Source organism: Oncorhynchus mykiss, unplaced genomic scaffold (assembly GCF_013265735.2).
Source record: "Oncorhynchus mykiss isolate Arlee unplaced genomic scaffold, USDA_OmykA_1.1 un_scaffold_396, whole genome shotgun sequence".
In the NCBI taxonomy this organism is placed as follows: Eukaryota; Metazoa; Chordata; class Actinopteri; order Salmoniformes; family Salmonidae; genus Oncorhynchus; species Oncorhynchus mykiss.
Window position 1 is genome coordinate 26,633 of NW_023493843.1, and position 25,829 is coordinate 52,461.

The following is a 25,829-nucleotide window of genomic DNA, read 5'->3' on the forward strand; positions in this document are numbered from 1 at the left end:
ATTGCGTTGAAATGACCCATTAAGCCATTTGTAAGGATTGTGGACCTGTTGTCACTCTTACCCTGATGGTTGCTGATATTTCCAGACACTTTTTCAGTCTTATCTGAGGAATTTTATCATTTATATCAGAATGGCCATATTCTGATGCCAGTTTAGCGCTCATTCAATGGCGATTTACTACTCTTTCCCATTGAAGGCCATATTGAGGTTAAATCAATGACTGGACTTTTTAATTTATAAAAACAAATGACTATTGAAAGTGCAAGTCAGTATTGTGCATAGTTGTTCTGGTCTCTGTGGTGATTTTAGAGCGTTGTTCATATTTCTACTTTTACCGCATACACTTTAACCTGATACCCAGTTACTGTGCTGTAGTCAGGATGGCCGAGCGGTCTAAGGCGCTGCGTTCATGTCGCAGTCTTCCATGGAGGCGTGGGTTCAAATCCCACTTCTGACAGTTTTTTAGTGCCTCTCAGGAGTCATGCTGCTCAGCAGTAATAATAAGAATGATGAAATAACAACTTCACACAGTGAAATAACAATTCATAATAAACACTCTCAAATGCAGACCTTCTGGAGCTGAGCAAAGATCAAGGTTAAATAAGAAAACAGCTGGACTTAATAACAAATGAATGAGGGGAACATTTTGTGTTATTGCATTATAATGAGTTACTGCATTATCTTTCAGTTGTTAAATTTCACTTTCTGTAGGCTATGCCTGTTGGCCCATTCACTCCTAACAAGCTTGTTTTCTTCTGTCAATGTTGTCGTGGCCGAGTGGTTAAGGCGATGGACTAGAAATCCATTAGGATCTTCCTGTGCAGGTTCAAATCCTGCCGACAACGAAAATGCATTTTTTTGACCCCTCCGGAGGTTGAAGTTTAGTCGTGTTTCTTATACCAATCGCATCCTCTCAGATCTCCGCAAGTACATAGGGATTAGTTGTCCATTTGGGATAGGACTGCAGGCCATCTGTCCCACTTCACACCTTTACACACCTGGTTATCCAGCCTTCTAGCTCTATAGGCCACAGTAGCATAGGTTACAGGTTTGTAGTCAAGCCACAGATTTCAGGTGAGATCCCATGATACACTCAACAATACAACAACACGATTCTCATGAATAACCATGAAGCCATTTGCTAAGATTTCCCCCATTTTGACATGTGGAAACCTGTTGTCACTCTTACCCTGACGGGAAGCTCCGGACACTTTTTTCGTCCTATCTGAGGCATTTTTAAATTCATGTCAAATTGGCCATATTCTGAAGACACTCTTAGGCTGCAGGGTAATCGAACTGGCCACATCTAAAGTCAAGCCACAGGTAACAGGTGAAAAACCTTGTTAAACCCTAAAAGAAAAAGAAAAAACTCGATTGCATTGAAAATAACCATTAAGTCATTCAGGTCGCAGACTCCCCTATAGGCATGGTTTGAAACCCCCTCCTGACAACTTTTTAGCGCCTGCATGTCATGCACCTTTGTAAAATCCAGTTGAAAAATAAATGACTTAAGGTAACGTAAATGACACCTAGTTAATATGAGTAGTGAATAACTATCGTATTTTTAATATTCTGCAAAAACAGCTAGTTGATGAGAGGCTGAAAGAGAATTGCAAGAATCGCGCAATTTCACAGGCGGGCCCCAAACAGGCAAATAACAAAAATAATCTCGGAACGCAGAACTCGTCGGTCGTTGTCAGTGGATTGTATTGGCGGGAAGAAGAAAAATATCGTCTGCAGGGTAATCGAAGTCGCCGCATCTAATGTCAAGTCACAGGTTAGCTGCCTTGTTAAACCCTAAAAATGAATAATAACACGATTGCGTTGAAATGACCCATTAAGCCATTTGTAAGGATTTCCCCCATGTGGACCTGTTGTCACTCTTACCCTGATGGTTGCTGATATTTCCAGACACTTTTTCAGTCTTATCTGAGGAATTTTATCATTTATATCAGAATGGCCATATTCTGATGCCAGTTTAGCGTTCATTCAATGACGATTTACTACTCTTTCCCATTGAAGGCCATATTGAGGTTAAATCAATGACTGGACTTTTTAATTTATAAAAACAAATGACTACTGAACGTGCAAGTCAGTATCGTGCATAGTTGTTCTGGTCTCTGTGGTGATTTTAGAGCGTTGTTCATATTTCTACTTTTACCGCATACACTTTAACCCGATACCCAGTTACTGTGCTGTAGTCAGGATGGCCGAGCGGTCTAAGGCGCTGCGTTCAGGTCGCAGTCTCCCATGGAGGCGTGGGTTCAAATCCCACTTCTGAGAGTTTTTTAGTGCCTCTCAGGAGTCATGCTGCTCAGCAGTAATAATAAGAATGATGAAATAACAACTTCACACAGTGAAATAACAATTCATAATAAACACTCTCAAATGCAGACCTTCTGGAGCTGAGCAAAGATCAAGGTTAAATAAGAAAACAGCTGGACTTAATAACAAATGAATGAGGGGAACATTTTGTGTTATTGCATTATAATGAGTTACTGCATTATCTTTCAGTTGTTAAATTTCACTTTCTGTAGGCTATGCCTGTTGGCCCATTCACTCCTAACAAGCTTGTTTTCTTCTGTCAATGTTGTCGTGGCCGAGTGGTTAAGGCGATGGACTAGAAATCCATTAGGATCTTCCTGTGCAGGTTCAAATCCTGCCGACAACGAAAATGCATTTTTTTGACCCCTCCGGAGGTTGAAGTTTAGTCGTGTTTCTTATACCAATCGCATCCTCTCAGATCTCCGCAAGTACATAGGGATTAGTTGTCCATTTGGGATAGGACTGCAGGCCATCTGTCCCACTTCACACCTTTACACACCTGGTTATCCAGCCTTCTAGCTCTATAGGCCACAGTAGCATAGGTTACAGGTTTGTAGTCAAGCCACAGATTTCAGGTGAGATCCCATGATACACTCAACAATACAACAACACGATTCTCATGAATAACCATGAAGCCATTTGCTAAGATTTCCCCCATTTTGACATGTGGAAACCTGTTGTCACTCTTACCCTGACGGGAAGCTCCGGACACTTTTTTCGTCCTATCTGAGGCATTTTTAAATTCATGTCAAATTGGCCATATTCTGAAGACACTCTTAGGCTGCAGGGTAATCGAACTGGCCACATCTAAAGTCAAGCCACAGGTAACAGGTGAAAAACCTTGTTAAACCCTAAAAGAAAAAGAAAAAACTCGATTGCATTGAAAATAACCATTAAGTCATTCAGGTCGCAGACTCCCCTATAGGCATGGTTTGAAACCCCCTCCTGACAACTTTTTAGCGCCTGCATGTCATGCACCTTTGTAAAATCCAGTTGAAAAATAAATGACTTAAGGTAACGTAAATGACACCTAGTTAATATGAGTAGTGAATAACTATCGTATTTTTAATATTCTGCAAAAACAGCTAGTTGATGAGAGGCTGAAAGAGAATTGCAAGAATCGCGCAATTTCACAGGCGGGCCCCAAACAGGCAAATAACAAAAATAATCTCGGAACGCAGAACTCGTCGGTCGTTGTCAGTGGATTGTATTGGCGGGAAGAACAAAAATATTGTCTGCAGGGTAATCAAAGTCGCCACATCTAATGTCAAGTCACAGGTGAGCTGCCTTGTTAAACCCTAAAAATAAATAATAACACGATTGCGTTGAAATGACTCATTAAGCCATTTGTAAGGATTTCCCCCATGTGGACCTGTTGTCACTCTTACCCTGATGGTTGCTGATATTTCCAGACACTTTTTCAGTCTTATCTGAGGAATTTTATCATTTATATCAGAATGGCCATATTCTGATGCCAGTTTAGCGCTCATTCAATGACGATTTACTACTCTTTCCCATTGAAGGCCATATTGAGGTTAAATCAATGACTGGACTTTTTAATTTATAAAAACAAATGACTATTGAAAGTGCAAGTCAGTATCGTGCATAGTTGTTCTGGTCTCTGTGGTGATTTTAGAGCGTTGTTCATATTTCTACTTTTACCGCATACACTTTAACCCGATACCCAGTTACTGTGCTGTAGTCAGGATGGCCGAGCGGTCTAAGGCGCTGCGTTCAGGTCGCAGTCTCCTATGGAGGCGTGGGTTCAAATCCCACTTCTGACAGTTTTTTAGTGCCTCTCAGGAGTCATGCTGCTCAGCAGTAATAATAAGAATGATGAAATAACAACTTCACACAGTGAAATAACAATTCATAATAAACACTCTCAAATGCAGACCTTCTGGAGCTGAGCAAAGATCAAGGTCAAATAAGAAAACAGCTGGACTTAATAACAAATGAATGAGGGGAACATTTTGTGTTATTGCATTATAATGAGTTACTGCAATATCTTTCAGTTGTTAAATTTCACTTTCTGTATAAGCATGGTTTGAAACCCCCTCCTGACAACTTTTTAGCGCCTGCATGTCATGCACCTTTGTAAAATCCAGTTGAAAAATAAATGACTTAAGGTAACGTAAATGACACCTAGTTAATATGAGTAGTGAATAACTATCCTATTTTTAATATTCTGCAAAAACAGCTAGTTGATGAGAGGCTGAAAGAGAATTGCAAGAATCGCGCAATTTCACAGGCGGGCCCCAAACAGGCAAATAACAAAAATAATCTCGGAACGCAGAACTCGTCGGTCGTTGTCAGTGGATTGTATTGGCGGGAAGAAGAAAAATATCGTCTGCAGGGTAATCGAAGTCGCCGCATCTAATGTCAAGTCACAGGTTAGCTGCCTTGTTAAACCCTAAAAATGAATAATAACACGATTGCGTTGAAATGACCCATTAAGCCATTTGTAAGGATTTCCCCCATGTGGACCTGTTGTCACTCTTACCCTGATGGTTGCTGATATTTCCAGACACTTTTTCAGTCTTATCTGAGGAATTTTATCATTTATATCAGAATGGCCATATTCTGATGCCAGTTTAGCGTTCATTCAATGACGATTTACTACTCTTTCCCATTGAAGGCCATATTGAGGTTAAATCAATGACTGGACTTTTTAATTTATAAAAACAAATGACTACTGAACGTGCAAGTCAGTATCGTGCATAGTTGTTCTGGTCTCTGTGGTGATTTTAGAGCGTTGTTCATATTTCTACTTTTACCGCATACACTTTAACCCGATACCCAGTTACTGTGCTGTAGTCAGGATGGCCGAGCGGTCTAAGGCGCTGCGTTCAGGTCGCAGTCTCCCATGGAGGCGTGGGTTCAAATCCCACTTCTGACAGTTTTTTAGTGCCTCTCAGGAGTCATGCTGCTCAGCAGTAATAATAAGAATGATGAAATAACAACTTCACACAGTGAAATAACAATTCATAATAAACACTCTCAAATGCAGACCTACTGGAGCTGAGCAAAGATCAAGGTTAAATAAGAAAACAGCTGGACTTAATAACAAATGAATGAGGGGAACATTTTGTGTTATTGCATTATAATGAGTTACTGCATTATCTTTCAGTTGTTAAATTTCACTTTCTGTAGGCTATGCCTGTTGGCCCATTCACTCCTAACAAGCCTGTTTTCTTCTGTCAACGTTGTCGTGGCCGAGTGGTTAAGGCGATGGACTTGAAATCCATTAGGATCTTCCTGCGTAGGTTCAAATCCTGCCGACAACGAAAATGCATTTTTTTGACCCCTCCGGATGTTGAAGTTTAGTCGTGTTTCTTATACCAATCGCATCCTCTCAGATCTCCGCAAGTACATAGGGATTAGTTGTCCATTTGGGATAGGACTGCAGGCCATCTGTCCCACTTCACACCTTTACACACCTCGTTATCCAGCCTTCTAGCTCTATAGGCCACAGTAGCATAGGTTACAGGTTTGTAGTCAAGCCACAGATTTCAGGTGAGATCCCATGATACACTCAACAATACAACAACACGATTCTCATGAATAACCATGAAGCCATTTGCTAAGATTTCCCCCATTTTGACATGTGGAAACCTGTTGTCACTCTTACCCTGACGGGAAGCTCCAGACACTTTTTTGGTCCTATCTGAGGCATTTTTAAATTCATGTCAAATTGGCCATATTCTGAAGACACTCTTATAGTCTGCAGGGTAATCGAACTGGCCACATCTAAAGTCAAGCCACAGGTAACAGGTGAGAAACCTTGTTAAACCCTAAAAGAAAAAGAAAAAACTTGATTGCATTGAAAATAACCATTAAGTCATTCAGGTCGCAGACTCCCCTATAGGCATGGTTTGAAAACCCCTCCTGACAACTTTTTAGCGCCTGCATGTCATGCACCTTTGTAAAATCCAGTTGAAAAATAAATGACTTAAGGTAACGTAAATGACACCTAGTTAATATGAGTAGTGAATAACTATCGTATTTTTAATATTCTGCAAAAACAGCTAGTTGATGAGAGGCTGAAAGAGAATTGCAAGAATCGCGCAATTTCACAGGCGGGCCCCAAACAGGCAAATAACAAAAATAATCTCGGAACGCAGAACTCGTCGGTCGTTGTTAGTGGATTGTATTGGCGGGAAGAACAAAAATATCGTCTGCAGGGTAATCAAAGTCGCCGCATCTAATGTCAAGTCACAGGTGAGCTGCCTTGTTAAACCCTAAAAATAAATAATAACACGATTGCGTTGAAATGACTCATTAAGCCATTTGTAAGGATTTCCCCCATGTGGACCTGTTGTCACTCTTACCCTGATGGTTGCTGATATTTCCAGACACTTTTTCAGTCTTATCTGAGGAATTGTATCATTTATATCAGAATGGCCATATTCTGATGCCAGTTTAGCGCTCATTCACTGACGATTTACTACTCTTTCCCATTGAAGGCCATATTGAGGTTAAATCAATGACTGGACTTTTTAATTTATAAAAACAAATGACTATTGAAAGTGCAAGTCAGTATCGTGCATAGTTGTTCTGGTCTCTGTGGTGATTTTAGAGCGTTGTTCATATTTCTACTTTTACCGCATACACTTTAACCCGATACCCAGTTACTGTGCTGTAGTCAGGATGGCCGAGCGGTCTAAGGCGCTGCGTTCAGGTCCCAGTCTCCCATGGAGGCGTGGGTTCAAATCCAACTTCTGACAGTTTTTTAGTGCCTCTCAGGAGTCATGCTGCTCAGCAGTAATAATAAGAATGATGAAATAACAACTTCACACAGTGAAATAACAATTCATAATAAACACTCTCAAATGCAGACCTTCTGGAGCTGAGCAAAGATCAAGGTTAAATAAGAAAACAGCTGGACTTAATAACAAATGAATGAGGGGAACATTTTGTGTTATTGCATTATAATGAGTTACTGCATTATCTTTCAGTTGTTAAATTTCACTTTCTGTAGGCTATGCCTGTTGGCCCATTCACTCCTAACAAGCTTGTTTTCTTCTGTCAACGTTGTCGTGGCCGAGTGGTTAAGGCGATGGACTAGAAACCCATTAGGATCTTCCTGCGCAGGTTCAAATCCTGCCGACAACGAAAATGCATTTTTTTGACCCCTCCGGAGGTTGAAGTTTAGTCGTGTTTCTTATACCAATCGCATCCTCTCAGATCTCCGCAAGTACATAGGGATTAGTTGTCCATTTGGGATAGGACTGCAGGCCATCTGTCCCACTTCACACCTTTACACACCTGGTTATCCAGCCTTCTAGCTCTATAGGCCACAGTAGCATAGGTTACAGGTTTGTAGTCAAGCCACAGATTTCAGGTGAGATCCCATGATACACTCAACAATACAACAACACGATTCTCATGAATAACCATGAAGCCATTTGCTAAGATTTCCCCCATTTTGACATGTGGAAACCTGTTGTCACTCTTACCCTGACGGGAAGCTCCAGACACTTTTTTGGTCCTAACTGAGGCATTTTTAAATTCATGTCAAATTGGCCATATTCTGAAGACACTCTTAGGCTGCAGGGTAATCGAACTGGCCACATCTAAAGTCAAGCCACAGGTAACAGGTGAGAAACCTTGTTAAACCCTAAAAGAAAAAGAAAAAACTCGATTGCATTGAAAATAACCATTAAGTCATTCAGGTCGCAGACTCCCCTATAGGCATGGTTTGAAACCCCCTCCTGACAACTTTTTAGCACCTGCATGTCATGCACCTTTGTAAAATCCAGTTGAAAAATAAATGACTTAAGGTAACGTAAATGACACCTAGTTAATATGAGTAGTGAATAACTATCGTATTTTTAATATTCTGCAAAAACAGCTAGTTGATGAGAGGCTGAAAGAGAATTGCAAGAATCGCGCAATTTCACAGGCGGGCCCCAAACAGGCAAATAACAAAAATAATCTCGGAACGCAGAACTCGTCGGTCGTTGTTAGTGGATTGTATTGGCGGGAAGAACAAAAATATTGTCTGCAGGGTAATCAAAGTCGCCGCATCTAATGTCAAGTCACAGGTGAGCTGCCTTGTTAAACCCTAAAAATAAATAATAACACGATTGCGTTGAAATGACTCATTAAGCCATTTGTAAGGATTTCCCCCATGTGGACCTGTTGTCACTCTTACCCTGATGGTTGCTGATATTTCCAGACACTTTTTCAGTCTTATCTGAGGAATTGTATCATTTATATCAGAATGGCCATATTCTGATGCCAGTTTAGCGCTCATTCACTGACGATTTACTACTCTTTCCCATTGAAGGCCATATTGAGGTTAAATCAATGACTGGACTTTTTAATTTATAAAAACAAATGACTATTGAAAGTGCAAGTCAGTATCGTGCATAGTTGTTCTGGTCTCTGTGGTGATTTTAGAGCGTTGTTCATATTTCTACTTTTACCGCATACACTTTAACCCGATACCCAGTTACTGTGCTGTAGTCAGGATGGCCGAGCGGTCTAAGGCGCTGCGTTCAGGTCCCAGTCTCCCATGGAGGCGTGGGTTCAAATCCAACTTCTGACAGTTTTTTAGTGCCTCTCAGGAGTCATGCTGCTCAGCAGTAATAATAAGAATGATGAAATAACAACTTCACACAGTGAAATAACAATTCATAATAAACACTCTCAAATGCAGACCTTCTGGAGCTGAGCAAAGATCAAGGTTAAATAAGAAAACAGCTGGACTTAATAACAAATGAATGAGGGGAACATTTTGTGTTATTGCATTATAATGAGTTACTGCATTATCTTTCAGTTGTTAAATTTCACTTTCTGTAGGCTATGCCTGTTGGCCCATTCACTCCTAACAAGCTTGTTTTCTTCTGTCAACGTTGTCGTGGCCGAGTGGTTAAGGCGATGGACTAGAAACCCATTAGGATCTTCCTGCGCAGGTTCAAATCCTGCCGACAACGAAAATGCATTTTTTTGACCCCTCCGGAGGTTGAAGTTTAGTCGTGTTTCTTATACCAATCGCATCCTCTCAGATCTCCGCAAGTACATAGGGATTAGTTGTCCATTTGGGATAGGACTGCAGGCCATCTGTCCCACTTCACACCTTTACACACCTGGTTATCCAGCCTTCTAGCTCTATAGGCCACAGTAGCATAGGTTACAGGTTTGTAGTCAAGCCACAGATTTCAGGTGAGATCCCATGATACACTCAACAATACAACAACACGATTCTCATGAATAACCATGAAGCCATTTGCTAAGATTTCCCCCATTTTGACATGTGGAAACCTGTTGTCACTCTTACCCTGACGGGAAGCTCCAGACACTTTTTTGGTCCTAACTGAGGCATTTTTAAATTCATGTCAAATTGGCCATATTCTGAAGACACTCTTAGGCTGCAGGGTAATCGAACTGGCCACATCTAAAGTCAAGCCACAGGTAACAGGTGAGAAACCTTGTTAAACCCTAAAAGAAAAAGAAAAAACTCGATTGCATTGAAAATAACCATTAAGTCATTCAGGTCGCAGACTCCCCTATAGGCATGGTTTGAAACCCCCTCCTGACAACTTTTTAGCACCTGCATGTCATGCACCTTTGTAAAATCCAGTTGAAAAATAAATGACTTAAGGTAACGTAAATGACACCTAGTTAATATGAGTAGTGAATAACTATCGTATTTTTAATATTCTGCAAAAACAGCTAGTTGATGAGAGGCTGAAAGAGAATTGCAAGAATCGCGCAATTTCACAGGCGGGCCCCAAACAGGCAAATAACAAAAATAATCTCGGAACGCAGAACTCGTCGGTCGTTGTTAGTGGATTGTATTGGCGGGAAGAACAAAAATATTGTCTGCAGGGTAATCAAAGTCGCCGCATCTAATGTCAAGTCACAGGTGAGCTGCCTTGTTAAACCCTAAAAATAAATAATAACACGATTGCGTTGAAATGACTCATTAAGCCATTTGTAAGGATTTCCCCCATGTGGACCTGTTGTCACTCTTACCCTGATGGTTGCTGATATTTCCAGACACTTTTTCAGTCTTATCTGAGGAATTGTATCATTTATATCAGAATGGCCATATTCTGATGCCAGTTTAGCGCTCATTCACTGACGATTTACTACTCTTTCCCATTGAAGGCCATATTGAGGTTAAATCAATGACTGGACTTTTTAATTTATAAAAACAAATGACTATTGAAAGTGCAAGTCAGTATCGTGCATAGTTGTTCTGGTCTCTGTGGTGATTTTAGAGCGTTGTTCATATTTCTACTTTTACCGCATACACTTTAACCCGATACCCAGTTACTGTGCTGTAGTCAGGATGGCCGAGCGGTCTAAGGCGCTGCGTTCAGGTCCCAGTCTCCCATGGAGGCGTGGGTTCAAATCCAACTTCTGACAGTTTTTTAGTGCCTCTCAGGAGTCATGCTGCTCAGCAGTAATAATAAGAATGATGAAATAACAACTTCACACAGTGAAATAACAATTCATAATAAACACTCTCAAATGCAGACCTTCTGGAGCTGAGCAAAGATCAAGGTTAAATAAGAAAACAGCTGGACTTAATAACAAATGAATGAGGGGAACATTTTGTGTTATTGCATTATAATGAGTTACTGCATTATCTTTCAGTTGTTAAATTTCACTTTCTGTAGGCTATGCCTGTTGGCCCATTCACTCCTAACAAGCTTGTTTTCTTCTGTCAACGTTGTCGTGGCCGAGTGGTTAAGGCGATGGACTAGAAACCCATTAGGATCTTCCTGCGCAGGTTCAAATCCTGCCGACAACGAAAATGCATTTTTTTGACCCCTCCGGAGGTTGAAGTTTAGTCGTGTTTCTTATACCAATCGCATCCTCTCAGATCTCCGCAAGTACATAGGGATTAGTTGTCCATTTGGGATAGGACTGCAGGCCATCTGTCCCACTTCACACCTTTACACACCTGGTTATCCAGCCTTCTAGCTCTATAGGCCACAGTAGCATAGGTTACAGGTTTGTAGTCAAGCCACAGATTTCAGGTGAGATCCCATGATACACTCAACAATACAACAACACGATTCTCATGAATAACCATGAAGCCATTTGCTAAGATTTCCCCCATTTTGACATGTGGAAACCTGTTGTCACTCTTACCCTGACGGGAAGCTCCAGACACTTTTTTGGTCCTAACTGAGGCATTTTTAAATTCATGTCAAATTGGCCATATTCTGAAGACACTCTTAGGCTGCAGGGTAATCGAACTGGCCACATCTAAAGTCAAGCCACAGGTAACAGGTGAGAAACCTTGTTAAACCCTAAAAGAAAAAGAAAAAACTCGATTGCATTGAAAATAACCATTAAGTCATTCAGGTCGCAGACTCCCCTATAGGCATGGTTTGAAACCCCCTCCTGACAACTTTTTAGCACCTGCATGTCATGCACCTTTGTAAAATCCAGTTGAAAAATAAATGACTTAAGGTAACGTAAATGACACCTAGTTAATATGAGTAGTGAATAACTATCGTATTTTTTATATTCTGCAAAAACAGCTAGTTGATGAGAGGCTGAAAGAGAATTGCAAGAATCGCGCAATTTCACAGGCGGGCCCCAAACAGGCAAATAACAAAAATAATCTCGGAACGCAGAACTCGTCTGTTGTTGTTAGTGGATTGTATTGGCGGGAAGAACAAAAATATCGTCTGCAGGGTAATCAAAGTCGCCGCATCTAATGTCAAGTCACAGGTGAGCTGCCTTGTTAAACCCTAAAAATAAATAATAACACGATTGCGTTGAAATGACTCATTAAGCCATTTGTAAGGATTTCCCCAATGTGGACCTGTTGTCACTCTTACCCTGATGGTTGCTGATATTTCCAGACACTTTTTCAGTCTTATCTGAGGAATTGTATCATTTATATCAGAATGGCCATATTCTGATGCCAGTTTAGCGCTCATTCAATGACGATTTACTACTCTTTCCCATTGAAGGCCATATTGAGGTTAAATCAATGACTGGACTTTTTAATTTATAAAAACAAATGACTATTGAAAGTGCAAGTCAGTATCGTGCATAGTTGTTCTGGTCTCTGTTGTGATTTTAGAGCGTTGTTCATATTTCTACTTTTACCGCATACACTTTAACCTGATACCCAGTTACTGTGCTGTAGTCAGGATGGCCGAGCGGTCTAAGGTGCTGCGTTCAGTTCGCAGTCTCCCATGGAGGCGTGGGTTCAAATTCCACTTCTGACAGTTTTTTAGTGCCTCTCAGGAGTCATGCTGCTCAGCAGTAATAATAAGAATGATGAAATAACAACTTCACACAGTGAAATAACAATTCATAATAAACACTCTCAAATGCAGACCTTCTGGAGCTGAGCAAAGATCAAGGTTAAATAAGAAAACAGCTGGACTTAATAACAAATGAATGAGGGGAACATTTTGTGTTATTGCATTATAATGAGTTACTGCATTATCTTTCAGTTGTTAAATTTCACTTTCTGTAGGCTATGCCTGTTGGCCCATTCACTCCTAACAAGCTTGTTTTCTTCTGTCAACGTTATCGTGGCCGAGTGGTTAAGGCGATGGACTAGAAATCCATTAGGATCTTCCTGTGCAGGTTCAAATCCTGCCGACAACGAAAATGCATTTTTTTGACCCCTCCGGAGGTTGAAGTTTAGTCGTGTTTCTTATACCAATCGCATCCTCTCAGATCTCCGCAAGTACACAGGGATTAGTTGTCCATTTGGGATAGGACTGCAGGCCATCTGTCCCACTTCACACCTTTACACACCTGGTTATCCAGCCTTCTAGCTCTATAGGCCACAGTAGCATAGGTTACAGGTTTGTAGTCAAGCCACAGATTTCAGGTGAGATCCCATGATACACTCAACAATACAACAACACGATTCTCATGAATAACCATGAAGCCATTTGCTAAGATTTCCCCCATTTTGACATGTGGAAACCTGTTGTCACTCTTACCCTGACGGGAAGCTCCAGACACTTTTTTGGTCCTATCTGAGGCATTTTTAAATTCATGTCAAATTGGCCATATTCTGAAGACACTCTTAGGCTGCAGGGTAATCGAACTGGCCACATCTAAAGTCAAGCCACAGGTAACAGGTGAGAAACCTTGTTAAACCCTAAAAGAAAAAGAAAAACTCGATTGCATTGAAAATAACCATTAAGTCATTCAGGTCGCAGACTCCCCTATAGGCATGGTTTGAAACCCCCTCCTGACAATTTTTTAGCGACTGCATGTCATGCACCTTTGTAAAATCCAGTTGAAAAATAAATGACTTAAGGTAACGTAAATGACACCTAGTTAATATGAGTAGTGAATAACTATCGTATTTTTAATATTCTGCAAAAACAGCTAGTTGATGAGAGGCTGAAAGAGAATTGCAAGAATAGCGCAATTTCACAGGCGGGCCCCAAACAGGCAAATAACAAAAATAATCTCGGAACGCAGAACTCGTCGGTCGTTGTCAGTGGATTGTATTGGCGGGAAGAACAAAAATATTGTCTGCAGGGTAATCAAAGTCGCCGCATCTAATGTCAAGTCACAGGTGAGCTGCCTTGTTAAACCCTAAAAATAAATAATAACACGATTGCGTTGAAATGACTCATTAAGCCATTTGTAAGGATTTCCCCAATGTGGACCTGTTGTCACTCTTACCCTGATGGTTGCTGATATTTCCAGACACTTTTTCAGTCTTATCTGAGGAATTGTATCATTTATATCAGAATGGCCATATTCTGATGCCAGTTTAGCGCTCATTCAATGACGATTTACTACTCTTTCCCATTGAAGGCCATATTGAGGTTAAATCAATGACTGGACTTTTTAATTTATAAAAACAAATGACTATTGAAAGTGCAAGTCAGTATCGTGCATAGTTGTTCTGGTCTCTGTTGTGATTTTAGAGCGTTGTTCATATTTCTACTTTTACCGCATACACTTTAACCTGATACCCAGTTACTGTGCTGTAGTCAGGATGGCCGAGCGGTCTAAGGTGCTGCGTTCAGTTCGCAGTCTCCCATGGAGGCGTGGGTTCAAATCCCACTTCTGACAGTTTTTTAGTGCCTCTCAGGAGTCATGCTGCTCAGCAGTAATAATAAGAATGATGAAATAACAACTTCACACAGTGAAATAACAATTCATAATAAACACTCTCAAATGCAGACCTTCTGGAGCTGAGCAAAGATCAAGGTTAAATAAGAAAACAGCTGGACTTAATAACAAATGAATGAGGGGAACATTTTGTGTTATTGCATTATAATGAGTTACTGCATTATCTTTCAGTTGTTAAATTTCACTTTCTGTAGGCTATGCCTGTTGGCCCATTCACTCCTAACAAGCTTGTTTTCTTCTGTCAACGTTGTCGTGGCCGAGTGGTTAAGGCGATGGACTAGAAATCCATTAGGATCTTACTGCGCAGGTTCAAATCCTGCCGACAACGAAAATGCATTTTTTTGACCCCTCCGGAGGTTGAAGTTTAGTCGTGTTTCTTATACCAATCACATCCTCTCAGATCTCCGCAAGTACATAGGGATTAGTTGTCCATTTGGGATAGGACTGCAGGCCATCTGTCCCACTTCACACCTTTACACACCTGGTTATCCAGCCTTCTAGCTCTATAGGCCACAGTAGCATAGGTTACAGGTTTGTAGTCAAGCCACAGATTTCAGGTGAGATCCCATGATACACTCAACAATACAACAACACGATTCTCATGAATAACCATGAAGCCATTTGCTAAGATTTCCCCCATTTTGACATGTGGAAACCTGTTGTCACTCTTACCCTGACGGGAAGCTCCAGACACTTTTTTGGTCCTATCTGAGGCATTTTTAAATTCATGTCAAATTTGCCATATTCTGAAGACACTCTTAGGCTGCAGGGTAATCGAACTGGCCACATCTAAAGTCAAGCCACAGGTAACAGGTGAGAAACCTTGTTAAACCCTAAAAGAAAAAGAAAAACTCGATTGCATTGAAAATAACCATTAAGTCATTCAGGTCGCAGACTCCCCTATAGGCATGGTTTGAAACCCCCTCCTGACAATTTTTTAGCGACTGCATGTCATGCACCTTTGTAAAATCCAGTTGAAAAATAAATGACTTAAGGTAACGTAAATGACACCTAGTTAATATGAGTAGTGAATAACTATCGTATTTTTAATATTCTGCAAAAACAGCTAGTTGATGAGAGGCTGAAAGAGAATTGCAAGAATCGCGCAATTTCACAGGCGGGCCCCAAACAGGCAAATAACAAAAATAATCTCGGAACGCAGAACTCGTCGGTCGTTGTCAGTGGATTGTATTGGCGGGAAGAACAAAAATATTGTCTGCAGGGTAATCAAAGTCGCCGCATCTAATGTCAAGTCACAGGTGAGCTGCCTTGTTAAACCCTAAAAATAAATAATAACACGATTGCGTTGAAATGACTCATTAAGCCATTTGTAAGGATTTCCCCAATGTGGACCTGTTGTCACTCTTACCCTGATGGTTGCTGATATTTCCAGACACTTTTTCAGTCTTATCTGAGGAATTGTATCATTTATATCAGAATGGCCATATTCTGATGCCAGTTTAGCGCTCATTCAATGACGATTTACTACTCTTTCCCATTGAAGGCCATATTGAGGTTAAATCAATGACTGGACTTTTTAATTTATAAAAACAAATGACTATTGAAAGTGCAAGTCAGTATCGTGCATAGTTGTTCTGGTCTCTGTTGTGATTGTAGAGCGTTGTTCATATTTCTACTTTTACCGCATACACTTTAACCCGATACCCAGTTACTGTGCTGTAGTCAGGATGGCCGAGCGGTCTAAGGCGCTGCGTTCAGTTCGCAGTCTCCCATGGAGGCGTGGGTTCAAATCCCACTTCTGACAGTTTTTTAGTGCCTCTCAGGAGTCATGCTGCTCAGCAGTAATAATAAGAATGATGAAATAACAACTTCACACAGTGAAATAACAATTCATAATAAACACTCTCAAATGCAGACCTTCTGGAGCTGAGCAAAGATCAAGGTTAAATAAGAAAACAGCTGGACTTAATAACAAATGAATGAGGGGAACATTTTGTGTTATTGCATTATAATGAGTTACTGCATTATCTTTCAGTTGTTAAATTTCACTTTCTGTAGGCTATGCCTGTTGGCCCATTCACTCCTAACAAGCCTGTTTTCTTCTGTCAACGTTGTCGTGGCCGAGTGGTTAAGGCGATGGACTAGAAATCCATTAGGATCTTCCTGCGCAGGTTCAAATCCTGCCGACAACGAAAATGCATTTTTTTGACCCCTCCGGAGGTTGAAGTTTAGTCGTGTTTCTTATACCAATCGCATCCTCTCAGATCTCCGCAAGTACATAGGGATTAGTTGTCCATTTGGGATAGGACTGCAGGCCATCTGTCCCACTTCACACCTTTACACACCTGGTTATCCAGCCTTCTAGCTCTATAGGCCACAGTAGCATAGGTTACAGGTTTGTAGTCAAGCCACAGATTTCAGGTGAGATCCCATGATACACTCAACAATACAACAACACGATTCTCATGAATAACCATGAAGCCATTTGCTAAGATTTCCCCCATTTTGACATGTGGAAACCTGTTGTCACTCTTACCCTGACGGGAAGCTCCAGACACTTTTTTGGTCCTAACTGAGGCATTTTTAAATTCATGTCAAATTGGCCATATTCTGAAGACACTCTTAGGCTGCAGGGTAATCGAACTGGCCACATCTAAAGTCAAGCCACAGGTAACAGGTGAGAAACCTTGTTAAACCCTAAAAGAAAAGAAAAAACTCGATTGCATTGAAAATAACCATTAAGTCATTCAGGTCGCAGACTCCCCTATAGGCATGGTTTGAAACCCCCTCCTGACAATTTTTTAGCGCCTGCATGTCATGCACCTTTGTAAAATCCAGTTGAAAAATAAATGACTTAAGGTAACGTAAATGACACCTAGTTAATATGAGTAGTGAATAACTATCGTATTTTTAATATTCTGCAAAAACAGCTAGTTGATGAGAGGCTGAAAGAGAATTGCAAGAATCGCGCAATTTCACAGGCGGGCCCCAAACAGGCAAATAACAAAAATAATCTCGGAACGCAGAACTCGTCGGTCGTTGTCAGTGGATTGTATTGGCGGGAAGAACAAAAATATTGTCTGCAGGGTAATCAAAGTCGCCGCATCTAATGTCAAGTCACAGGTGAGCTGCCTTGTTAAACCCTAAAAATAAATAATAACACGATTGCGTTGAAATGACTCATTAAGCCATTTGTAAGGATTTCCCCCATGTGGACCTGTTGTCACTCTTACCCTGATGGTTGCTGATATTTCCAGACACTTTTTCAGTCTTATCTGAGGAATTGTATCATTTATATCAGAATGGCCATATTCTGATGCCAGTTTAGCGCTCATTCAATGACGATTTACTACTCTTTCCCATTGAAGGCCATATTGAGGTTAAATCAATGACTGGACTTTTTAATTTATAAAAACAAATGACTATTGAAAGTGCAAGTCAGTATCGTGCATAGTTGTTCTGGTCTCTGTTGTGATTTTAGAGCGTTGTTCATATTTCTACTTTTACCGCATACACTTTAACCCGATACCCAGTTACTGTGCTGTAGTCAGGATGGCCGAGCGGTCTAAGGCGCTGCGTTCAGTTCGCAGTCTCCCATGGAGGCGTGGGTTCAAATCCCACTTCTGACAGTTTTTTAGTGCCTCTCAGGAGTCATGCTGCTCAGCAGTAATAATAAGAATGATGAAATAACAACTTCACACAGTGAAATAACAATTCATAATAAACACTCTCAAATGCAGACCTTCTGGAGCTGAGCAAAGATCAAGGTTAAATAAGAAAACAGCTGGACTTAATAACAAATGAATGAGGGGAACATTTTGTGTTATTGCATTATAATGAGTTACTGCATTATCTTTCAGTTGTTAAATTTCACTTTCTGTAGGCTATGCCTGTTGGCCCATTCACTCCTAACAAGCCTGTTTTCTTCTGTCAACGTTGTCGTGGCCGAGTGGTTAAGGCGATGGACTAGAAATCCATTAGGATCTTCCTGCGCAGGTTCAAATCCTGCCGACAACGAAAATGCATTTTTTTGACCCCTCCGGAGGTTGAAGTTTAGTCGTGTTTCTTATACCAATCGCATCCTCTCAGATCTCCGCAAGTACATAGGGATTAGTTGTCCATTTGGGATAGGACTGCAGGCCATCTATCCCACTTCACACCTTTACACACCTGGTTATCCAGCCTTCTAGCTCTATAGGCCACAGTAGCATAGGTTACAGGTTTGTAGTCAAGCCAAAGATTTCAGGAGAGATCCCATGATACACTCAACAATACAACAACACGATTCTCATGAATAACCATGAAGCCATTTGCTAAGATTTCCCCCATTTTGACATGTGGAAACCTGTTGTCACTCTTACCCTGACGGGAAGCTCCAGACACTTTTTTGGTCCTATCTGAGGCATTTTTAAATTCATGTCAAATTGGCCATATTCTGAAGACACTCTTATAGTCTGCAGGGTAATCGAACTGGCCACATCTAAAGTCAAGCCACAGGTAACAGGTGAGAAACCTTGTTAAACCCTAAAAGAAAAAGAAAAAACTTGATTGCATTGAAAATAACCATTAAGTCATTCAGGTCGCATACTCCCCTATAGGCATGGTTTGAAACCCCCTCCTGACAACTTTTTAGCGCCTGCATGTCATGCACCTTTGTAAAATCCAGTTGAAAAATAAATGACTTAAGGTAACGTAAATGACACCTAGTTAATATGAGTAGTGAATAACTATCGTATTTTTAATATTCTACAAAAACAGCTAGTTGATGAGAGGCTGAAAGAGAATTGCAAGAATCGCGCAATTTCACAGGCGGGCCCCAAACAGACAAATAACAAAAATAATCTCGGAACGCAGAACTCGTCGGTCGTTGTCAGTGGATTGTATTGGCGGGAAGAACAAAAATATCGTCTGCAGGGTAATCGAAGTTGCGAATCTAATGTCAAGTCACAGGTGAGCTGCCTTGTTAAACCCTAAAAATAAATAATAACACGATTGCGTTGAAATGACCCATTAAGCCATTTGTAAGGATTGTGGACCTGTTGTCACTCTTACCCTGATGGTTGCTGATATTTCCAGACACTTTTTCAGTCTTATCTGAGGAATTTTATCATTTATATCAGAATGGCCATATTCTGATGCCAGTTTAGCGCTCATTCAATGACGATTTACTACTCTTTCCCATTGAAGGCCATATTGAGGTTAAATCAATGACTGGACTTTTTAATTTATAAAAACAAATGACTATTGAAAGTGCAAGTCAGTATCGTGCATAGTTGTTCTGGTCTCTGTGGTGATTTTAGAGCGTTGTTCATATTTCTACTTTTACCGCATACACTTTAACCCGATACCCAGTTACTGTGCTGTAGTCAGGAATGCTGAGCTTTCTAAGGCGCTGCGTTCAGTTCGCAGTCTCCCATGGAGGCGTGGGTTCAAATCCCACTTCTGACAGTTTTTTAGTGCCTCTCAGGAGTCATGCTGCTCAGCAGTAATAATAAGAATGATGAAATAACAACTTCACACAGTGAAATAACAATTCATTATAAACACTCTCAAATGCAGACCTTCTGGAGCTGAGCAAAGATCAAGGTTAAATAAGAAAACAGCTGGACTTAATAACAAATGATTGAGGGGAACATTTTATGTTATTGCATTATAATGAGTTACTGCATTATCTTTCAGTTGTTAAATTTCACTTTCTGTAGGCTATGCCTGTTGGCCCATTCACTCCTAACAAGAATGTTTTCGTCTGTCAATGTTGTCGTGGCCGAGTGGTTAAGGCAATGGACTAGAAATCCATTAGGATCTTCCTGCGCAGGTTCAAATCCTGCCGACAACAAAAATGCATTTTTTTGACCCCTCCGGAGGTTGAAGTTTAGTCGTGTTTCTTATACCAATCGCATCCTCTCAGATCTCCGCAAGTACATAGGGATTAGTTGTCCATTTGGGATAGGACTGCAGGCCATCTATCCCACTTCACACCTTTACACACCTGGTTATCCAGCCTTCTAGCTCTATAGGCCACAGTAGCATAGGTTACAGGTTTGTAGTCAAGCCACAGATTTCAGGAGAGATCCCATGATACACTCAACAATACAACAACACGATTCTCATGAATAACCATGAAGCCATTTGCTAAGATTTCCCCCATTTTGACATGTGGAAACCTGTTGTCACTCTTACCCTGACGGGAAGCTCCAGACACTTTTTTGGTCCTATCTGAGGCATTTTTAAATTCATGTCAAATTGGCCATATTCTGAAGACACTCTTATAGTCTGCAGGGTAATCGAACTGGCCACATCTAAAGTCAAGCCACAGGTAACAGGTGAGAAACCTTGTTAAACCCTAAAAGAAAAAGAAAAAACTTGATTGCATTGAAAATAACCATTAAGTCATTCAGGTCGCATACTCCCCTATAGGCATGGTTTGAAACCCCCTCCTGACAACTTTTTAGCGCCTGCATGTCATGCACCTTTGTAAAATCCAGTTGAAAAATAAATGACTTAAGGTAACGTAAATGACACCTAGTTAATATGAGTAGTGAATAACTATCGTTTTTTTAATATTCTACAAAAACAGCTAGTTGATGAGAGGCTGAAAGAGAATTGCAAGAATCGCGCAATTTCACAGGCGGCCCCCAAACAGACAAATAACAAAAATAATCTCGGAACGCAGAACTCGTCGGTCGTTGTCAGTGGATTGTATTGGCGGGAAGAACAAAAATATCGTCTGCAGGGTAATCGAAGTTGCGCATCTAATGTCAAGTCACAGGTGAGCTGCCTTGTTAAACCCTAAAAATAAATAATAACACGATTGCGTTGAAATGACCCATTAAGCCATTTGTAAGGATTGTGGACCTGTTGTCACTCTTACCCTGATGGTTGCTGATATTTCCAGACACTTTTTCAGTCTTATCTGAGGAATTTTATCATTTATATCAGAATGGCCATATTCTGATGCCAGTTTAGCGCTCATTCAATGACGATTTACTACTCTTTCCCATTGAAGGCCATATTGAGGTTAAATCAATGACTGGACTTTTTAATTTATAAAAACAAATGACTATTGAAAGTGCAAGTCAGTATCGTGCATAGTTGTTCTGGTCTCTGTTGTGATTTTAGAGCGTTGTTCATATTTCTACTTTTACCGCATACACTTTAACCCGATACCCAGTTACTGTGCTGTAGTCAGGCTGGCCGAGCGGTCTAAGGCGCTGCGTTCAGTTCGCAGTCTCCCATGGAGGCGTGGGTTCAAATCCAACTTCTGACAGTTTTTTAGTGCCTCTCAGGAGTCATGCTGCTCAGCAGTAATAATAAGAATGATGAAATAACAACTTCACACAGTGAAATAACAATTCATAATAAACACTCTCAAATGCAGACCTTCTGGAGCTGAGCAAAGATCAAGGTTAAATAAGAAAACAGCTGGACTTAATAACAAATGAATGAGGGGAACATTTTGTGTTATTGCATTATAATGAGTTACTGCATTATCTTTCAGTTGTTAAATTTAACTTTCTGTAGGCTATGCCTGTTGGCCCATTCACTCCTAACAAGCCTGTTTTCTTCTGTCAACGTTGTCGTGGCCGAGTGGTTAAGGCGATGGACTAGAAATCCATTAGGATCTTCCTGCGCAGGTTCAAATCCTGCTGACAACGAAAATGCATTTTTTTGACCCCTCCGGAGGTTGAAGTTTAGTCGTGTTTCTTATACCAATCGCATCCTCTCAGATCTCCGCAAGTACATAGGGATTAGTTGTCCATTTGGGATAGGACTGCAGGCCATCTATCCCACTTCACACCTTTACACACCTGGTTATCCAGCCTTCTAGCTCTATAGGCCACAGTAGCATAGGTTACAGGTTTGTAGTCAAGCCACAGATTTCAGGAGAGATCCCATGATACACTCAACAATACAACAACACGATTCTCATGAATAACCATGAAGCCATTTGCTAAGATTTCCCCCATTTTGACATGTGGAAACCTGTTGTCACTCTTACCCTGACGGGAAGCTCCAGACACTTTTTTGGTCCTATCTGAGGCATTTTTAAATTCATGTCAAATTGGCCATATTCTGAAGACACTCTTATAGTCTGCAGGGTAATCGAACTGGCCACATCTAAAGTCAAGCCACAGGTAACAGGTGAGAAACCTTGTTAAACCCTAAAAGAAAAAGAAAAAACTTGATTGCATTGAAAATAACCATTAAGTCATTCAGGTCGCAGACTCCCCTATAGGCATGGTTTGAAACCCCCTCCTGACAACTTTTTAGCGCCTGCATGTCATGCACCTTTGTAAAATCCAGTTGAAAAATAAATGACTTAAGGTAACGTAAATGACACCTAGTTAATATGAGTAGTGAATAACTATCGTATTTTTAATATTCTGCAAAAACAGCTAGTTGATGAGAGGCTGAAAGAGAATTGCAAGAATTGCGCAATTTCACAGGCGGGCCCCAAACTGGCAAATAACAAAAATAATCTCGAAACGCAGAACTCGTCGGTCGTTGTCAGTGGATTGTATTGGCGGGAAGAACAAAAATATCGTCTGCAGGGTAATCGAAGTCGCCGCATCTAATGTCAAGTCACAGGTGAGCTGCCTTGTTAAACCCTAAAAATAAATAATAACACGATTGCGTTGAAATGACCCATTAAGCCATTTGTAAGGATTTCCCCCATGTGGACCTGTTGTCACTCTTACCCTGATGGTTGCTGATATTTCCAGACACTTTTTCAGTCTTATCTGAGGAATTTTATCATTTATATCAGAATGGCCATATTCTGATGCCAGTTTAGCGCTCATTCAATGGCGATTTACTACTCTTTCCCATTGAAGGCCATATTGAGGTTAAATCAATGACTGGACTTTTTAATTTATAAAAACAAATGACTATTGAAAGTGCAAGTCAGTATCGTGCATAGTTGTTCTGGTCTCTGTGGTGATTTTAGAGCGTTGTTCATATTTCTACTTTTACCGCATACACTTTAACCCGATACCCAGTTACTGTGCTGTAGTCAGGATGGCCGAGCGGTCTAAGGCGCTATGTTCAGGTCGCAGTCTCCCATGGAGGCGTGGGTTCAAAACCCACTTCTGACAGTTTTTTAGTGCCTCTCAGGAGTCATGCTGCTCAGCAGTAATAATAAGAATGATGAAATAACAACTTCACACAGTGAAATAACAATTCATAATAAACACTCTCAAATGCAGACCTTCTGGAGCTGAAAGAAGATCAAGGTTAAATAAGAAAACAGCTGGACTTAATAACAAATGAATGAGGGGAACATTTTGTGTTATTGCATTATAATGAGTTACTGCATTATCTTTCAGTTGTTAAATTTCACTTTCTGTAGGCTATGCCTGTTGGCCCATTCACTCCTAACATCCAAATATGGACATTTCTTCTTTAATGATATGCATGTCAATCTCTCATGGCTCAAATGGGAAGAGCTTGACTTCATCGCTACTTGTTTGTGTAAGAAGTGTTGACAAGCTGAATGTACCGAGGTGTCTGTTTTCTAAAACTACTAGCGCACAGCTCGGACACCCATGCATTCCCCATAAGACATCTCTTCACAATCTCCAAGCCCGAACTACGAAGGTAGAGCCATGAATACGCTGCAATCTATTCCGCATCAGGATAAGATTTCAACACACACCGTACGGAACAGCGGGGACTGAAGACACTCCTTTAAAAGTTGTGAGCTTGCACCGTGGGACGGCTTCATTGCTCCAGACCACCACAAGGGGGAGTTGGCGCAATCATTATGCATTTGGGTCCCAAGGCTTTGATGACCAAATACTAATTTTGACACCAGCCACCCTTGCTTTGTGGCGCTCAACGAAGATTGCTGACAAAACAGATGGAAGTTGTCTTAACGAGTCAAGCAAATGTACAATTTGAGAGGAATGTGATAATGTAGAGATGCGGCTATATATATTTTTTTGTCAAAGTTAAATTACGAAAATCTCTATTTAGCAAGTTCAGACTAAGAAGTGTTAGGAGAATGAATTTGTCTTTCAGGGACTCCTGAGAACCAACAAACCAGGATGTCTTGTGAAACAGTGGATGTAAAGAATCTAGCTGGCTAAAGCATTGACTGCACAATTGTAAGCTTGCCTTGCAATGCAGCTGAAGTAACATGGCTAGCTATTTACTTGCTGGAGTCGGATTAAAAATAACTGTTGCCGCTCTGGGTATGGACCCTAAAAAGTAGTTCTGAACTAATATTCATACCAATCAATGAACCTCAAGTCTGAATGGCATTCATGACGCCTAGAGTAGAATATACCGTTTGTGCCAAGGATGCAAGACCTATCTACACATGTATTTTAGTTATTACCACGTATGAGATTCCCATATTGTAGCCCGTACATTGAATATATTCACTGACCATGTACTCTTCCTTGGCAAATAAAGGTGTGGTCCAGGTATGACAGACACTTTCAGTCATATCAAACGATGCGGTGTCTGCATGTATGTATTACAATTATACACTTCAGTGTTTACTGCTCCTGGGATATCAATGATTACACATTGTAACTATACAACAGACTAAACATGATTGATTTGTAATTCATATATACAGGAAAAAATTACGCAAAACATTGAAGGGATTTTACAGGACCCTAATGGACTAGACATTGACAGTCTCCTAGCCTAAAAACAAATGCTGAATGCACTAACAAACTGCATTTAGTCCAATAAAAAGACACAACATTAGGGTGATAAATAAAAGGCAGTTGCTCAACGCATGACACAAGAGAACCCTCTGCTGGAGCAAAACGCTTACAGCACCTGGTATTCCCAGGCGGTCTCCCATCCAAGTACTAACCAGGCCCGACCGACCCTGCTTAGCTTCCGAGATCGGGCACATTTTAACATCTTTTTTATTATATACAAAACACTATTTACAACAAAAGATTAACAATTCACCCTTTAACAAAATCAGAAAGAAAAAAAAAAAGTGAAACGATTATAAACTAAAACCAATTAATTACAAGTTTTCCATTTGATAGAATTTCAATTAAAGTACTCACCCACAGTTTCCTCCACTGTATCTATATATTATCTCTATCTTTCTCTAAAATACTACCTACTACATTCAACAAAAGTGCATCAAATTTTCCACCCTCGTACCACAAATCACATTCTCTTTTTAATATCCCTATAAATTTGATGCAAACCACATTTGTAAAAATCTTGTTTTATTTTAAAATCATTGTCTTCACATTCTATAGATTTATTTTACATTTACATTCTTCCATATTGATTTCACATGTTTGCGAACACCCTACACCCACTTATAAACCATCTAAAGTTTTAAACCTGATTTAAATCATGTTTCTCCCCATAACTTTCAGAATATAAAACCGGTAAACCCCTCGCTCTTTTGACCACCTCTTTTTATTAAAATCACCCACTCCCCAGGAATACATCATATTTTCTTGTACATA

The 25,829-nt window shown here is 40.5% G+C and overlaps 9 non-coding genes across 9 annotated transcripts; all 9 read left to right on the forward strand.

Annotated features, from left to right (window-relative positions):
- The first annotated feature begins 763 nt into the window (after positions 1–763).
- On the forward strand, positions 764–845 carry trnas-aga. The gene has a single exon. It is a non-coding gene; the product is annotated as a tRNA-Ser (tRNA).
- Positions 846–2,589: 1,744 nt separating this feature from the next.
- On the forward strand, positions 2,590–2,671 carry trnas-aga. Its single transcript has one exon. It is a non-coding gene; the product is annotated as a tRNA-Ser (tRNA).
- Positions 2,672–4,026: 1,355 nt separating this feature from the next.
- trnal-cag lies at positions 4,027–4,109 on the forward strand. The gene has a single exon. It is a non-coding gene; the product is annotated as a tRNA-Leu (tRNA).
- Positions 4,110–5,141: 1,032 nt separating this feature from the next.
- trnal-cag lies at positions 5,142–5,224 on the forward strand. The gene has a single exon. It is a non-coding gene; the product is annotated as a tRNA-Leu (tRNA).
- A 306-nt stretch (positions 5,225–5,530) lies between these two features.
- Positions 5,531–5,612, forward strand: trnas-uga. Its single transcript has one exon. It is a non-coding gene; the product is annotated as a tRNA-Ser (tRNA).
- A 10,874-nt stretch (positions 5,613–16,486) lies between these two features.
- Positions 16,487–16,568, forward strand: trnas-aga. Its single transcript has one exon. It is a non-coding gene; the product is annotated as a tRNA-Ser (tRNA).
- Positions 16,569–18,311: 1,743 nt separating this feature from the next.
- On the forward strand, positions 18,312–18,393 carry trnas-aga. The gene has a single exon. It is a non-coding gene; the product is annotated as a tRNA-Ser (tRNA).
- A 1,737-nt stretch (positions 18,394–20,130) lies between these two features.
- Positions 20,131–20,212, forward strand: trnas-aga. The gene has a single exon. It is a non-coding gene; the product is annotated as a tRNA-Ser (tRNA).
- Positions 20,213–21,949: 1,737 nt separating this feature from the next.
- trnas-aga lies at positions 21,950–22,031 on the forward strand. Its single transcript has one exon. It is a non-coding gene; the product is annotated as a tRNA-Ser (tRNA).
- The last annotated feature ends 3,798 nt before the right edge of the window (positions 22,032–25,829 follow it).